Genomic DNA, 17177 nt, shown 5'->3' with positions numbered 1-17177 from the left:
TTACAATCCAAAATCCTTCGTAAAATCCTCAATGCTCCTTACTTTGTCACAAATAAAATCATACATAAAGACCTTAATGTTCCCTATGTAACCGATCAAGCCCGAACCAGATATCACTCCTTCCTAACTACTTCTAACCACTCAACCTCCCTAGTTTCTAATCTTGCATCCTCTTCTATTTCAGACAATCCTCCGAGGCGCCTGAAAAGAAGATGGCCACGAGAACAGCTAATGTAAAATGTCATTATAATGCTACCAATGGGTAGTTTCTCTACACGCCTGTTATACTCCAGTTTAACATAGATCAGATTTACTAAATGTATTATAATGTACAGTTGTAAATAGCAATAAATAAATATTTAAAAAAAAAAACACTTTTATGTAGGCGTTGAAAAAATTGTTTAATTGGCTTCATTCGAACTTGAACCAGAACTAAGTCCAAGGACGTAGCCATTTCCAGGCGAAGGAAGACCAATATCGAAAGGAGAATCCAATCAAGCTGGAGACAAAGGCCATCAGGAGAGACAAAGTCGACCGGAAGGAAACCTTTTAGCTCCTTAGCGGAAGGAAGACAACTTAGCTAACGGGGCTAATTAAACAGATTGGTAAACTATTGGAAAACTTCCTTCCTTCCTCTCCATTTCCTCAAAAAGGGACCAATACAGCTTCGAATGGAAACACAAAAGAACGCGAAGATATAATTATCAAATAAATCAACAAAGACCCTTCCGTGGCAAATCTATGGAAATTGATTCGAAACTAAATTTTAATATTAGCATCTCCAGTATCCCGCAAGGATCGTCTGTAAGTGCAAATATTATTCTCAAATGACTATACAAAGTTTAAAATATTAATACAATCCGTTATGGTCATCTTACGTTGTGAAGGTAAACCGGGAATGATCTTAGAAATTCTGCTTAATTAAAGGTGAAAATATGTGCATTAGAGCAAAAATCGATAGACTTGTACACACCTTCGAGTTGCTTAAGGACCAACCAACCTCATTTTACAAGGAAGGAATAAACTGATAGGAAGATGGGAGAAGGATATAGATAATAATACTGTATATATAATAAATTAATAAAATTTTGTTATTTAATGAGAGCAAAATAAATTTCTGATAAAAAAACGGAAGTTACTTGTGACTAGACCTATTACATCTTCAAATATAGCAATAGAGAATATATAATATATATAATATAATCCTCTATAATAATATAATCCTCAAATATAGCATTGCCGAGTCTACTAGAAATAAATAAATTGTTTTTATTATCTTCTATAAATTAACATAATAAGAAATTAATTAAAGACTGCAGCGAAGAAGTGTGGAATTAAATTGTTTTTAAACCTCTTTCATGCCTCATTAAAAATAATTTTTTTAAAGGGAAAAAAAGAAGGAACAATAAGTGAAGAAATTTTAATGCTTATAAATAATTAAGGAGAATAACTAATCCGAGGAATTAAATATCACAGACAACAAAAAACAAAATGATAAATTCCTGATATTTTTCGTTAAAAGTACTTTTCGATATCGTCATTATTGCTATAAGCCTCCTTGAACGGATTAGTATTACTGAAAATTTTACAACAGTCAAATGATAGAATTGAGTTAATCGGGTTCAACAAGTGAAATGAGGCAATGAGCTCTTCAAAAAGGTTTATTGGAAGTTTTATTTATTTAAAATTGCGCGACATCCTGTACCCCCAGCATTTGAACCATTATGGCGCTGAAATTTATACAAAAATATACTTTTTGATTATTGTGTTGCTCCAATTTTGTACAGGGTATTCAATTAACTATACAGGTATCAGAGGTCAAATTAGTTCTAACCAAAAAGTAAACGACAAAACTGGTCCAGTCATTCCAGAGACAATCTTGGTGGACGCCACACCAATGGCCGAAAATGCGTTTTTAGGTAACATCATCGGCATACGTGGTGAGGATAGTGTTAGGATTATTTAGGAGCCTTAAAAGTAAAAATCTAATTGATACGATACGCTACTTGATGGAATCAATTTAAAAAATAAAAAAAGATAAAATTAAACAAAGAAACAAAAATATGAATCTTACCTGGTTTGAGGTTTTCTAGTTCTCGTACTGCTTCATCGACCGACTGCAAAAATAGAAAATACGATAAGTAACCTATTTTACGTACACAAATACTATTATATAGATGTTGCTGCCTATCTTTAATAGTGGCACATCTGACAAAAAAATATATATATATTTTAATTTATTTACAATTGAACGTATTCCAAGGATAGTACTGTAGACTGTGATTACATCCGTTCCTGAGGAACATCTACAAACTGCCCTAAAGCTATTAGAATTTTTACTAATTAACGCCAGTATACGGTGCAATTTATGAAATATCTCAAACACAAAATAATAAAAAAAAAATGATGTTTATCAGATGTGGTTTTATTCAAGAAAATCAGTTATGTACATAACGCTTTTTTGATACTTGATGTGAGGTTTAGTGAGTGATACTGTACTTTCTGTCCTAATGAAACATCAATTAGTGAATCGTCGACTTAAAAAAAAAAATTATGATCTCCTTCCTGATCATTTGAAACATAGAAGGGGGAGGGGAATCAACTACAAATACAAGGTACCATCCTATTCTATCCATGGTGAGAGTCGAGTTTGTATGACGTGAGACAGCCTAAAAAATAAAAGTAAATCCGCTGCATTCATGAGCCAGCCAAGGTTGAAGCTTTAGCTCACTCGAGCGACCTTATTTAAGCTACTTTTAATATATAAGGAGTTATTAGCTATAAGCCTAAAAATATACGGCAGTTATTTTGAAAAATCTTGCATATAAGCCCTATGCACCATTATGGAGTAGTTAACTTGTAGTGGTAGTTCCGAGGTTGTTGAGACATACTCCCTAGCTCCCTCAGCTACATACATCCCAGCGAACCAGCGACTAGTGATTAATTTGAGAGTAATTTAGGGATTAGAATCCTACAATTTTGTTCCAGGAAATCCTGTATTAATTCCTTAATAATAATTCCCTAAATTTCTTGAGAGAATTCAAAGTGGAAAGTAAAATGGAAACAAATGTGTCTCTATTCATTTTTCTCATTCCTTATATAACTCTAAACTTCGTATCAGTTCAAAACCAGTCCTATAAGATCGTAATAAATTTTTCAACCTGTCAAAAGTTCCAAATACTTGCGAGGGCCTTGCTAAAACTCAGAAAGCCATTTTTTGCTGTGAACGTATAGGACGCCCTTTTATGTAACACTCAGTGGCCATAAACTGCTTGCCAACTGGAATGGAAATAAAAAGGCTAGAATTAAGGAAAATAACTGTTTTTTCAAACACCTTTATTATTTATTATTTGATTTTTTTTTTTCAATTTTTCTAAACATACAAACAAATTTTTCTAAGGAACGAGATTTGATTCTTTGAGGGTAGATTTATTGGGAAGAAAGTGTTTAATCTTGTTTGTCACTAAGGATGTAGTTTCTGTCATTATCAGTAAAATAAACAGAATGAAATGGTATGTAAAATAGAAAAGTTTATTCCTGATCATTGTTATAAATAATAATTTAGACTTCTTTATAATTAAAAGAACAGAGTTATATTTGAAAATTAGCAGTAAGATAATTATTGTTTTACATAAAATCATAAATTTATTTATGTAAACTAATTTTACTATTTGTTATTATGAGTGGTTATAGTAAGAAAAAAATGACCAGCTCAGTGGTTCTAACTGGAAGGATCCAGGTACAAATCCGGCAGTGAAAGGTAATTATTGATTCTGACGAAATCATCTCCTTGCACAGATATAAATTAAAAATGAAAATCTGTACCGCCAAACCAACGGTTATAAAAGGAGGTGATTTGTTCAAGATCACGCTCGATTGTTAGATTTTTCCTCAATTAAGAGTACCCAATATACAGAGGCTGGTTAGACCCTGAAGGGCTTCCTAACCCACAGGATTGAATCACGGTTACAGTAACAGAATAAATAATTATTTGCACAGTTGTATTCAAATTTAGGTCCTTGGAATTAGTAGCATAGAGCCTTACTTACTTAGCCAACCTGCTTCCTATTATAGTTCAATAATTATATTACATGTAGCTCCAAATCCGATTGTGGTAAAAATTATTTTCTGTTTTACTGCAACCGTGTGGGTTCGAGAGCCCTCCAACCTTATAAAGTGGGCATCCTTAATTGGGTAAAAATTTGGCTATCAAGCGTGATTCTGACCAAATTACCTCCTTGCACGACCGTCTAGTAGAATGTCTACTTCCTTACAAAGTACTGCATCCCTGACCCTTTATGGGTTGTAGCAGTACAAATTTAATTTTTTCAGTTATATCATGTAATATATTATATTTAACCGTAATATTATTCATATTTATATTTTCATTTCCATTGGGCTAGAGTAAGGACAGTGAGCGCCGTTGCATGTCACATGGTCGATGGTTTCGACCCGCAAGGCTGCAGCACTATGCGGTATGGTAGAACTTTGCGCCTCTTCCCAAATACTATACTATACTATACTAAACTACTCATGGGTATTCGGGCTAAGTAATTGTAATTAAAATTAAAACGAAGATAAAAGCATTAACCTATAAGCTACCTGAAATAGTGGGAAAATATTCAGTTTGTGAAATAAATCTTTAATAGACTATTTCAATGTGATGATAAAGGAAAAGGAATAAAAGAAAGAAGATATTTTTCACAGAATCGATTATGTAGCATCATTGTAAAATAACAAAAAAAAAATTGACAAAAATTGTTTCTGAAAAAATTTAATAAGGACAAAAACAAAAGAGGTTTATAGAAATTTTCACAACAATAAAATCAATCACGAAACTTACCATATTTGGACACTTAATAATAAGACTTAATTTTGTTGTATGTACCAGTTTTGGGGCTAAATATTGTTGTTTGTTGGAGCCTATTTGCACGTAGGGGGGAGGGGTGGACTTTATTAAAATACAAAGTTATGCTGCCCAACTTCATTGGACTGCTAGTCACACAGGATACTTATTTTAGTCTAATCAGACAATATTGTTAATCTAACGATAAATAGGGCTATACTAGTATAAATAATAATTACAAACATTAGAAGTATAAAAATTAGAACATGACTTTTTTGTTTTATCTCTTTGGTGCTTTTATTTTTTGTTTCATCTCTTTGGTTCTTTTATTTTTTCCCTTTTTTTTCTTCTCTTTTTCATGATATTTTCTTCTCTTTTTTTTTTCTTTTCCTTCCCTTCTTTTCCCTTTCATATTTTGGTCTCAACACAATATGCCTTTAATAGAATAATAGATAAAATAGTGAAAGAGATATGAAAAAATATAAGAAAGATACTTAAGTAACAAATATAAATTTTAAAAAAATCAACCAACCATGTTAAAATTAATATACAATAAATATAGGAATAAATATTAAAAATATATACAGAAATAATAAACGATAAATTTTCCAGTATATGTAAAAATTGTTTACTTAATTAGAGTTTTTAATTTAATTATTAATTAGAAAATGTGCGCAAAGAATTTGAACTTTTAATAAATCAAAACACAAATAAACCACTTTTGAATCAATCTTTGATTACATAATAACGTTAATTTTTTTGATATTTCATGAGTTGTAGAGTATTTCTTCACTAAAGAAAAAGATCTTTGAAAAGTCCCACTAGGAACATTAGGAATCTCAATATCACATTTCCAACGTTTCAGCCAATACGGCCAACATCATGGAGAATCTTAATTCTATTCATAATTTATTTAAAAAAAATATTAATCCTTGATTATCTATCACTGAAATAAATCTGAACTTTTAATAATTTTTTTATTGGAAGAAGATAGTTGACAGTATGAACTAGAGGATTTATAGGGTGAATATAGTCCGGGTGGAAAGAATAAAAGAAAACTAATTATTGTTAATTAACGTTTCGTCCCACTTTGCAGGGCTTCCTCAGGGCTAATAACAATGAAGTTCTGTTACCGACTTGAAAAAAAAAATTCTGTTACCAACTTAAATAATTTGGTAACAGAACTTCATTCTTACCAGCCTTGACGTAGCCCTGCAAAGTGGGGCGAAGCGTTGGACTCGGATTATCTTCCTACAATCTAATTTTTTTATCTTTAAATTTATTAAATGAACTTTGAGAAGGTTGTTCATAACTTTTTTGGGTAGATTTTACTTTAAACACTAATTGTTAGATAAAAAAATTGATAATGTACACCCCATCAGTAAGGCGCTCATTCGTGCGCTATAAGCACCACGAACATACCTAAATGTGTGAACAAATTAAATGGACTCGCCAAATAAGTTGTTAAATAATAAATAAATAAAAATAAAATAAAATGTTGACTATTGGCTGCAGTGGCATGCAAGATCCCAGTTAAAAAAATAAATAAACAAAGTTAGCGTTGAAGCTGCGTGTGTCGGAGGGAGTTCAGGCGTCACCATAGTAAGATCATGTTAGCAGAGGTATTATTATGGAATAAAAACACGACTCTCCCACTCTGGTTAGCGTAGGTTGCTTACCTAGGATGATCCCTCCCTCCTCTTTATCCAGGGGGTAAAAAAAATGTAAAGTGTACAAATATAGTCAATAAATTGTGGGTCATCCGCCTGGGAACTTTAACGGCTCCGGTTCGAATCCGGCCTTGGCGTTGACTTTTTTCATTAAGTGGTGGTCCCACAAAATGGAAAAGTTCACCTCCTCCACCATCACGTTTAAAATAGCCTGGTCGCCTGTAAATAACCTCCCCCCCCCCATCCCTCCCGTATATCAGAAATCACCCTCTTCCTGTCACAAAAAAAAGTCAATAATTATTTTACTATTCTATCGCAATAATTATGTTATTAAAACTCATGTGTCACCTATTATACTAATATTTTAGTAGCACACCAAAATCAGTTAATGTTTTTTATACTTGTGCAATTTCAATGATTAATTTCTTAATAATCTTATAATGTTATTCAATTACATTTATTTTAATTAGAAGTTTATTATAATTTTATCAAAACCAGATGTATTTATATTTTATATTATAATATTTAATTGTAGGAATAACGGTCAGTGGGGGTTATTTCGTTGGCGTCACCTAGCAAGGAGTCAACAATCCACGGTCTTGAATCAGTTGCCTAGCCGCCATTAGTCGTTCGTATAATTCATTTACCATACTCTGCCTGTGTTATATGCTGTTTAGATATTTTGTTATTACATTTGATTAATGGAAATAAAACCACTGCGTTCGATGAGTGCCATGGTGGTATTTAATTTAATTAAAATTAGACAATTGGTTGCGTTAACTGAATCAGTATAGACGTGGGCCCACCAACTTCTGACCACTTTTGATAGTTATCTATAAAAGCAGACTCTATGACTTCGTAGCACTAGTCCTTCACTACTGTTACATCAAGGAATATTTTCCTCTGACCTATAAGAGTCGTAGGCATTCAGTATTTTATTTATATATAGTAATTAGTTTTTTATTATTCACTTTGCTCATTTGATTTTATCTTCTATCCCTCTTTTATTTTTTATCTTTATTTTATTTCTTACTGGTTTATTTGATCGTATGTTTATGTTTCTATAGCTAACGTTGCCCAAATAAATGTTTATGTCCGAGTTAGTTTTATTTATTTTATTTTATTTGAAGGTTCCTTCGAAAAGACTACATCGATTTGAGGTTAGCTTTAACGCTATTACCTTCCATCCTAGTCTCAATCTGCCTTTCAGATTAGAATTGAAGGAACTTAATGGACTCAAAGAGAACAATAAACACGTGCCATCGCTTCACTCCCCCTCACTTCATCGACTCTTGTAGAGTTGGCTAACAAATCCCACTATTCACTATCAACAGGATCAGTTCAGCAAAATGTCAGAGAAAGGATTAGAAGAGGAATTTCTCATAAAACTGTGAGCTGGAGATTCCAGATGAAGATAGGAATGAAACGTCTTACTGGCTCCGTTTAAATTTAACTTCCTTCCAAAGAGAAATTCCACGAACTCCTTTCTCTTTGTTAGCGAGTCCTCGGTGATAGCCTAGTCCTTCACTAAAGACTCGTTCATTCGACCTCTTTGTTAGCTCAATGAAGCTTCATCCGCTCCAGTTTATTTATTTCAGCATTCTCCTTGCAGCATTTATTGGAGTATTCTCGCCCTCCCTGTTCGGATATCATTCCAATTCCCTGCTTTAATTAATTTGCTTGACAATCTGTCAAGTTGTGTCAAATGACACAGACAGTTAAATCACGCAAGGGAACCATTACTCCGTTGTAAAATGGATTGATTTTATTAAACTATGAAATTTTATTAACAATTGTATTAAATCAATAAGGCATTTATATAAATACGCGAGTCCGTGTGTGTGAATATATTTTTTTTTATAATCCTTTTTATAAACCTAAATGAATATTATCCATTTCGCATCAATTAATCAATAATGCATTTATGTAAGGGATGTCATTGTATAACCATTGAAGCTTAATATTAAAAACTATTTATATTAATTAATCAATTTTATTAAGTCCTAAAAGTTTTATAATCAATGGATTATTTTGCATTTATGTGCAGGATTTATATGCAATATTTATTTCATATCCAAATCTCAATACTTTTAGGGTTAATGGCTTTTCAATGATCAATTTACATGCGAATATAGCATTAACCAAATAACCAAGTAGAAATGTAGAAAAAGTAAAAAAAAAAGTTTAATTAAAAATGTATAGTATATTCATATTGCTCAGACTAATTGATTTTTTATTAATATACTCACATTAATAAATTATTTGTATATTAAAAAAAAAACTGCTAGACGTGTTGGAGGAGTATGGAGCGGATGGAAAGATAAGGAGCCTAATAGAGCTGACACGGAATCAAGGGTCATGTTTCAAGGATCCATCAGCAAGCCCTTCCAAATAAGAACAGGACTCAGACAGGGGGATACCCTCTCCTGGAAATGTGGAAGAGCGACGATAGGGACTGGCCCTAATGGTGAAGACTGAAGGTGAAGCAAAAGAGGAGTTGAACATTTTAAAGTAAAATAGTGTTACGATTGTCATGGTGAAATAAAAACACTGGCTGGATCTGCATAGACAAAAGGAGTTACGGTTGTCATGGTGATAAACAAAAGACGAGCGATATGTTTTAGACGAGTGGGTTTTGTTTTTTGGTGAAGGCGACAGTTTTGATTTTGGAACACGTATGTTCAGACGAGTGGGTTTTGGTTTTGTGAAGGTGACAGTTTGATTTTGGAACACGTTACGATTGTTCAATGTGAAGTGTTAATAGTTTAAAGGCCCTCTGTCTTTACTGTTTGAACCGGAATATCACCATATGAGCAATGTTGTCATATATGTTTTGTTTTTCAAAATTATGGTGTTTTACTTCAATGGACGGTCATTAACACTAGAAGTGGAGATATAGTGGAGTGCGTAGCAACGAATCTCCAGAACGTCCTGGATAGGAGAGTTGTGGCATTACATCATTAGAGATTACATCTCTATAATTCTGGAGTGGTGAGACGGTGACCGGAAAGGAAATATCGGACAACAAGTTCTGCCAGGAGTGCACCCGAGGACTCCGTGGGGTTTGAACTAAATTTTATATTATATTCACTTTTATATTCTTTCGGATAATAATGTAAATATAGTTATTAAAGTTAAGCATTTAAGTTAAGGTTAAGTCAACCTATAAGTTTTAATTGTTTTATTAATTGATAAGAATTTTTTTTTCCTTCTTCATTCTCTGTATATATATTTCTTCTTATTATTAAACTTTTGTACATATAGTTCTGCTGTTCTTTCTCTGCTTTCAACTTGTTAATTTACTTATGTTTTTTTGTTGTTGTTCACGGAATATTACGATAATTCAACAGGTGGGTAGGTAACACCCCTAGGTTTTCTGTTATCTACATGTAAAGGTATTCGCCAGTGGTCCTAATTCATCAATTGTTTATATAGTGGTATATTTTAGCTATATTGTGGGCATAATGCTTCGGGGTTTTCGTTGTTTCCAAGAAAAAAATAACGTGGCGCCTAAGGAGTAATTCTTCATTGTTTTATTTTATTTTTTTTCCTTTAGCGATTATTTTTATTATTATTTTTTTTATTATTTTTCTTTAATTCACCCCTTCTCCGCTGAGCGTGGGCAACTATAAACGATAAACATATAACTAAGGATAAGTCACAATTTGCGGTTATAATAGCTGAAAAGAAAGGTTTACAGATATCGAGCGAGAAAACGGAATTAATGACAACTGATAGAAACTTTCAAAAGAGAATAGTGGAGACAAAGTACGGGACTATGAAAGTAACAAATAAATTCAAGTACCTGGAAAAGTTATATGTAGCAATGTGTTTAAGAAAAAAAGCATAAAAGATAAAATAACTAAATTAGAAAGACTCAACTTTGCGACTTGCAATTTATATAATGGAATGGAAACAGCTTCATTCCCTAGCCTAAGGAAAATGTTAGGGATAGAAAGAAGAATTTATGGCCCAAAGAAGAGACAGGAAGGCTACAGGTTGAGACCTAATAAGGAAATATACAAAGAGTTAAATTATTTGGAAACGGACATAAGAATAAGAAGATTAAGGTTCTACGGGCATTTGGTGAGGATGCACCCAAAGAGATTAAATACAGAAATCTTCTATAAAATGAGAGGATAAAAGATTGCTGGGGGGTACATCAAACAGATGAAGGAAGAAACTGAGAGGCTGAAAATAACAGACCAAGACTGTTTCGATAGGGATGACTATGGAAGAAGACTAAAAGAAATTGAGGTACAAGTGGGGGAGAGTGGTGCGAGAAAGGCTGTCTCGTGGGTCGTAGAAAGAGGTAAGGAACAATCGGAAAAAAATAAGAAGAGGTGGAAAGAAGGAGTATGAAAGGAAGTGAAAATAATGATATTCGCGTGGTCTTGAAAAAAATATATACTAATATTTAATAATAACGGGTAAAATAATATAAAAATATTTTTTTTAATTGAAATTTCCTCAAGTCTCAACAATGTCAGGCGCGGATGAATGAAGAAGGGCTAGGCTGAAGGGACTGAGAATTCAAGATAAAAACAATTACACTGAACGTTATCTATAACAAGCTCAGTTTAGAGGGACTGTTTCATAGTTAGCTGAAACAATTTTTTAATACTATTCCAAGAACATTCACCACTTGTGTATACTTGTTTTCTATTTTTAGGTTGAATTCGTCCCTCCATACGCTAGTCAATGCATATCGCAATCTCACAGGAGGAGATCATAACACACAAAAAAAAAAACCATATCTTAAGGCAAAAGTATCTTAAAGTCTCCTCTTCCCGTTTTAAGGTAATATTTCAAAAGTGATATAGGACCGTCACTCCCCGGGGGTCTTAGGGGGGCGGGTCCGGCGGGGAAGGATTGCCTTTTTCTGTATTAAGATCCCCTCTTGTGAGATTGTGACATGTCTTACATCAACCAACCTACTCGCTATAATTGTCTGTTTGAAAAGTCAGATGGAGGGCGGGAGTGGAGGGTTTCATTTCATTTCACGGCATTTCATTATAGACCTTCACTTAAGAGTGTCAATTTTAATCGATCAATTAAATTGAGAAAAAATATTAAAATGAATAAATTTTGGTTTACATATCATTTATGAAAACTCTAATTAAAGTAAATTTTATGCTGCAAAAATACCCTTTGTGATCTGGCTACAATATCTATATCATCTGCGCGGAAGTTCTAACAGCTGGAAAAACATTCTTAAATTGTGGCACACTCCCTTCCGTGTATTTTTCCGTGTAATGTAGTTTTTTTCTTTTGAAAACGGATAGGCCCGTCATATTAGCATAATTAGCGTCACCTAGTGACTAATTGTGGAGAGACCTCTGGGGGCAGAAAAAGAAAACAGAGATTAAGATAAGATGACCACTTAAGTTCAAATTTTTTCGTTGAAAATTCATATCTTGAGTAAGTAGTTCCCTTAGGATCTGTTGCTCGACAAGGGAAAGAAGAGAAGATGAATTTACTCCATCAAATCACTTCATAAAATTTCTTAATTTTTTTTAAATGACAGCACGACCCGACTTCTAGGCACCTTAGATTCAAATCATCAGTAGCTTTAATATTTCATTTGACCCAAAAATCAAATTTATTAACCGACAAAACCAAAAAATATATCTCTTTCGTGAACCCCTAAAATCATATAATTTATTCAATAAAAGATTTTTTTTTTTCATTTGAATTAGTTTTTTTTTCTATAATTCAATAAGGACCACTTATACTAAAAAAAAGTACCAGATATTCAAAATGTAACAATGTCTGGCCTTCGTTTGAAAGTGTTCTTCATACAGTATCGAATCGACTTTTCTATAAGGAGGATATCCTATCGAATAATGAAAATTCGAGGTTATTATCAAATAGGTCTGAGAAAAAAATATTATTATTGTAAATTAAATATTCTTATTCTTAATATAATTATTCCGAACAACTGTTTGATTAAAATTCTGAGTAATTGAATTAGGAATAAAACGGAATAGTCGCAAAGTGGGTCAATGTCTTTGCCGAAAAGGACATATTTAGCCAGAGCCGGTTTACACTGGAGGTGACTTACGGCGATTCTACCATTAGTGTGATTAACAAACACTGTCTCAAATATGAAAAGTTAATAATGAAAATGGAAAACAGAGTTATATTACAACTCTTATTTTTAACAATAATATCCTATTATTAAATAATGGGTAAAATTAAAATAAATAATGTTTAAATAATTTAATAATAATAATAACAGCTTTATTTACATAACTAAAAGCCTCTACATAGGGAGGTGGTCCGATTTATAAACAATTTACTAAATTTCCACTTCTTCATTTATTATAATATTTTACATGGATTTTTTATTTATTTATTTAATAATTTATTTATTTAATAATTTCTTTATTTTTATTTACAACTGTATAAAAATAATAAAATACAAGTAAATTTGCTGTAGGTGACATAGTGACATGAAACAATTATGTGGAGACATGAGACAAATGTGCCCACTGATAGAATTCCAATAACATTTCTAGAGGAGAAGATCTCGAGGCCATCTTCTTTTCAGACGCCAAGGAGGATTATTTGGTAATGAAGGAGAAACCAGGTTAGAAACAAGTGGATTTGGGTGGTTTATCATGGAAGGATTGGTATCGGGTTCTGGCCTAATCGGCAACATATGGGACATAGAGGTCCTGATGATTTGATTTGTAACAAAGGATTTTACGAAGGATTTTGGACTGTAAGGATTGGATTGTAGAGGAATTCCATGGTTTAGTGGAGCCCCATAGCTCAATTCCGTATGTCCAGATAGGCCTTATAACAGTCCTGTAGATCAGTCTTTTGTAATGGATTGGAAGTTTGGAGCGTTTGTCTAGTAAATGTAGTAATAGTCGGAATCGACGAGCAGTTTTTCTGTCTTTTCAGTTTTGTATGAGGATTCCAAGTTTGTCCGGGTGTTGACCAAGTAACGGATCTGTTCAATAGCAATATGTGGGGTATTATTAAAGGATACTGTTGGGCAAGAAGTCATGGGTTTACGACGAAGGATAATAGATCATTTAAGTGTTTTTATCTTTTTTAGCCCTGATGAAGCCCTACAACGTGGGACGAAACGTAAGCTCAATAGTTTAATCACTATTTTAGTTCTTCTTTGACCGCACCCATCTTCCTTTTTTTAAAAAACATATAAACTTTAATAATTAATAACGTGATTTTATAGTATTTAGTAAAGATTTTATAATTATTAAATCTAAATCACTAGGACTAAAGAAAAAACCTTATGAATTGAATCCCAGCTGTTTATTTAATGCGGTAATTTTCTTGGATGGAAGGGGAGCTTATATATCTACAATATATCGATTAATTTTACAAAGAAATTTTTTTTTTAGAAAATTTTATATTACTGTTAAAAATTAAGAAATTAATTGTTCATGTTTGGGTTGATTCTTGTTCATTTATTTGACTGAAATAAAATTAATAGAATAACCAGAAATTACTGTTTACTCAAGGTTCAGTATCAAGTTGAAGTTAACAGTTAACAACTTACCAAACAAGATATTTCCCTAACATATAATGATAGATGTCATTCACCGTGAGAGGCCTCTGGTTTGAATCTCGCGGAACAATACCAAATAAAACAAGGAGCTTCTCAGAAGATCTAGGTGTTGGGATCGGGGATATAGCGATCTTGGTGGAAAATATTATTTTATTAATATTATTAATATTCATTATGTGCATTTCTTTTACTTGTAGATTTGTGTTTTAATTTATGTATTCCCTTAACTTATTTATTTATTAAATTATTCCTTTGAACGTATCTGTCGTGTGTGTTCTGGACGTCTGAGAGAGTGAGAAAGGGAGAAAGGGAGAATAAACTTGTCAAGTTAATAAAATAAAATTGTTAAATTTGTATTTAGTATTTGTAGTATTTAGATTTCTTCTATACGAGTATTGATTGTGAAGGTAAACGGGGATAGAAAATTTTTTATAATATTTATAAATTTATTGTTATAACATGTGAATATATAAATTGTATATTATGTCTGCTCATGGATTGATTGGTATTCTGTGTACTGTAGCAGCCTAATTCAATTGGGAAACATGGCTAAATAATGCATTTCGCTTCTCTCTAGCATATTAAAAAAATCAGATACATATCACGAAATAAATTTCGTGGTTTTCCTAGATAAATTGAATTTTTCGAGAAAAAAATATTAAATAGAGAGGACAATTTAAATGTTTCAGAAATGTTCTATTGTTCATCTTTTTAGACATGAATAAAACATAAACCAGAGAGCGCTGCTGGATAGTTGCAGCTGAACTTCTTTTGTCTCCCGAGAATGCCTTCTCCTCATCCCGAGGGTCTAAGGAAGAAATTGGTTTGAAGAGTTATAAATTATGGAAAATGCATAAATTTTAATGCATAATTCAGATCTTATTTTAGTATTCATCAGTTCCGAGCGCTGGAGAGAAATCAATAGAGAAATGAATTTAGTGGCCGTGAGAGTAATATAAATTAGAAAATGACAGAAATAGTCTGTTATTTTTTTGTTTATTTATATTGTGTAATATTACATAATTTATATATTTAGACAATTTCATACTATATTAAAAAAAAATGAAATTTAAAATATAACAATATCGTGAACACAATAATTCCTATTTAAAATATTTACATTCAGCCTGGGGAACCCCAAACCGAGCTCTTGTGGAGGGAAGAGCAGAACCTTGGAAGATCCCAGCGCTTCTCTCTCAACTGTATCACTGATATTAAAAGCCATTGGAGGACGAATAAGAGAGCCTTTTATGAGGGAAAAAAGAATTACTTTTTCAATTATGTGTGATATATGACAAATTCCATAAATTCAACATTGATATTTTCAATATTGATTCAATAACAATTTATCATTAAATTAATGGTCAAGATCACAATGTAATTTTAGTTTGCGGTTATATTTTTAAAATACTTTTTTAAAACAGAAATGTTATTAATGCTATAACTACTATATTATACGTATTTGATAAGAGTGATAAGGTTATAATAGAAAGTATAAATTGAATAATATTAGAATAAGTAGATTACTTGGATATGAAATAGGTTAAGAGACCAAAATATAATCTAACAAAGGCAGAATAGCCTCCAATTGTAGCTGTGATATTTAGAATAAGCCACACATGAGAATTCACGGGATGGCCGAAACGTAAGAGTGCAGTAATAAGAAAATTAACAGGTTAAGAATTAATGGCTATTTTTATTATAATTGATAAAATATTATTATTTCTAATAACACAAACTTATAGAATAAATATACTTATATAGAAATAAATAGAAGATAACTGAAATTGGTCATTTATCTGCTACCTATGGATAGTTTCACCATATGATAATAGGCTGTATACTAACTCGTAACATTGTTACCGTTTTAACCTTAAAGAAATATTCCGACTCCACAGATAATTATGAGAGATTGTTTAATAATGAAAGACGGTGTCATAAAATATCAAGGACTTGAGTTATTGATTTTAGTTTTGTGTTATGAGAAAACTTTATCAATATTTATATTTATATTTTATTCTTCAAGAGGTTCATCATTATTCCTGGTAGAGGAAAGAATTCGTTTTGAAGAGGGTATGAACAAAAGCTGATAAACAACTTTACGGTAGATTTAATCCCGTCGGTAAAGTTCTCCAAGACTCCTTTGTTCGTTTATTCTCGGTTCCAAAGACTTTAAACTTCTCGAGGGTGTCCTTCTCGGCAGACAAAGGAGAAATAATCGGTTCATAATAGTTTAAATTAAAAAAAAAAAATTACTGCAGTCAATATAAACAATCATATTTTTTTATGTTAAAATTAAATTGTACCTCTACAACCCATGAAGGGTCAGGGGTACAGTACATTGTAAGGAAGTATGGTAAGTAGATCAACGGTTGTGTAAAGAGGTGATCTGGTCAGAATCACACTCGACCAGCAGATTTTCACTGAATATGGGTACCAACTTATGAGTCCATAAGTCCAGGGGACCACGGAAAGCTAACTCGCAGCTGCAGTGATACAAAATAATTATTTGCTATAATCGTATTGGAACCCGAGTCCTTGGAGTTAGTAGTACAATGCCTAACCATTGAGCTACCCGCTTCCACTATTTATATATTCACATTATATAAACCATCTCTACATATTATAATATTTTTATTATATTTATTAGGGAATACCAAAGAAGTTAGTAAATATAGTATAGATATGCATGACCGAAACGTCCGATAACCATCATTGCGAGAAGTTTAGAACTGGAATTCTTTATCTGAAATGTGGCGCATACCAACAGTTTAACATTAGGTGGTAAAATACCCGCGCTTAGTTACGCCGATCATTTAATATTATTGGGCGAGAACAGGGAAACTATAAAATTATAAACATAAAATGTAGGGGGTAGGAATTTATGGATCTTGTATAGCAGTCCTGGGTGTCAGACTCAATCAAAAGTGATAAAATTAGTAATCATATTAATTGTATTTAATTAATCGATTTAAAATAACATAAATTTAGAAAAATTACAACATTTTAATTTTGCTTTAACAACATCGATATTGATTAATTATTCATACTTAATATTTATTGTGTGAGGAAGATGGTCGGAAATAAAAAAATATTATCTATTCATATGGACGTTTTG

General features: G+C 32.1%; 1 long non-coding RNA gene across 2 annotated transcripts in view; it reads right to left on the bottom strand.

The window, feature by feature from the left end:
• Window positions 1-2072: 2072 nt before the first annotated feature.
• The window catches only part of LOC106687722 (uncharacterized), a 234352-nt gene continuing 219247 nt past the window's right edge, over window positions 2073-17177 (bottom strand). For both annotated transcript variants that reach the window (XR_001344211.3, XR_001344210.3), the window contains exon 4: window positions 2073-2117. This is a non-coding gene — a long non-coding RNA (uncharacterized lncRNA). The remainder of the gene's footprint in view (window positions 2118-17177) is intronic.

Source organism: Halyomorpha halys, unplaced genomic scaffold (assembly GCF_000696795.3).
Source record: "Halyomorpha halys isolate HHAL.00 unplaced genomic scaffold, Hhal_1.1 Scaffold1000.1, whole genome shotgun sequence".
NCBI classification, from domain to species: Eukaryota; Metazoa; Arthropoda; class Insecta; order Hemiptera; family Pentatomidae; genus Halyomorpha; species Halyomorpha halys.
Note: the sequence above shows the minus strand (reverse complement) of the source record. Positions and strands in the feature narration are given on the sequence as shown.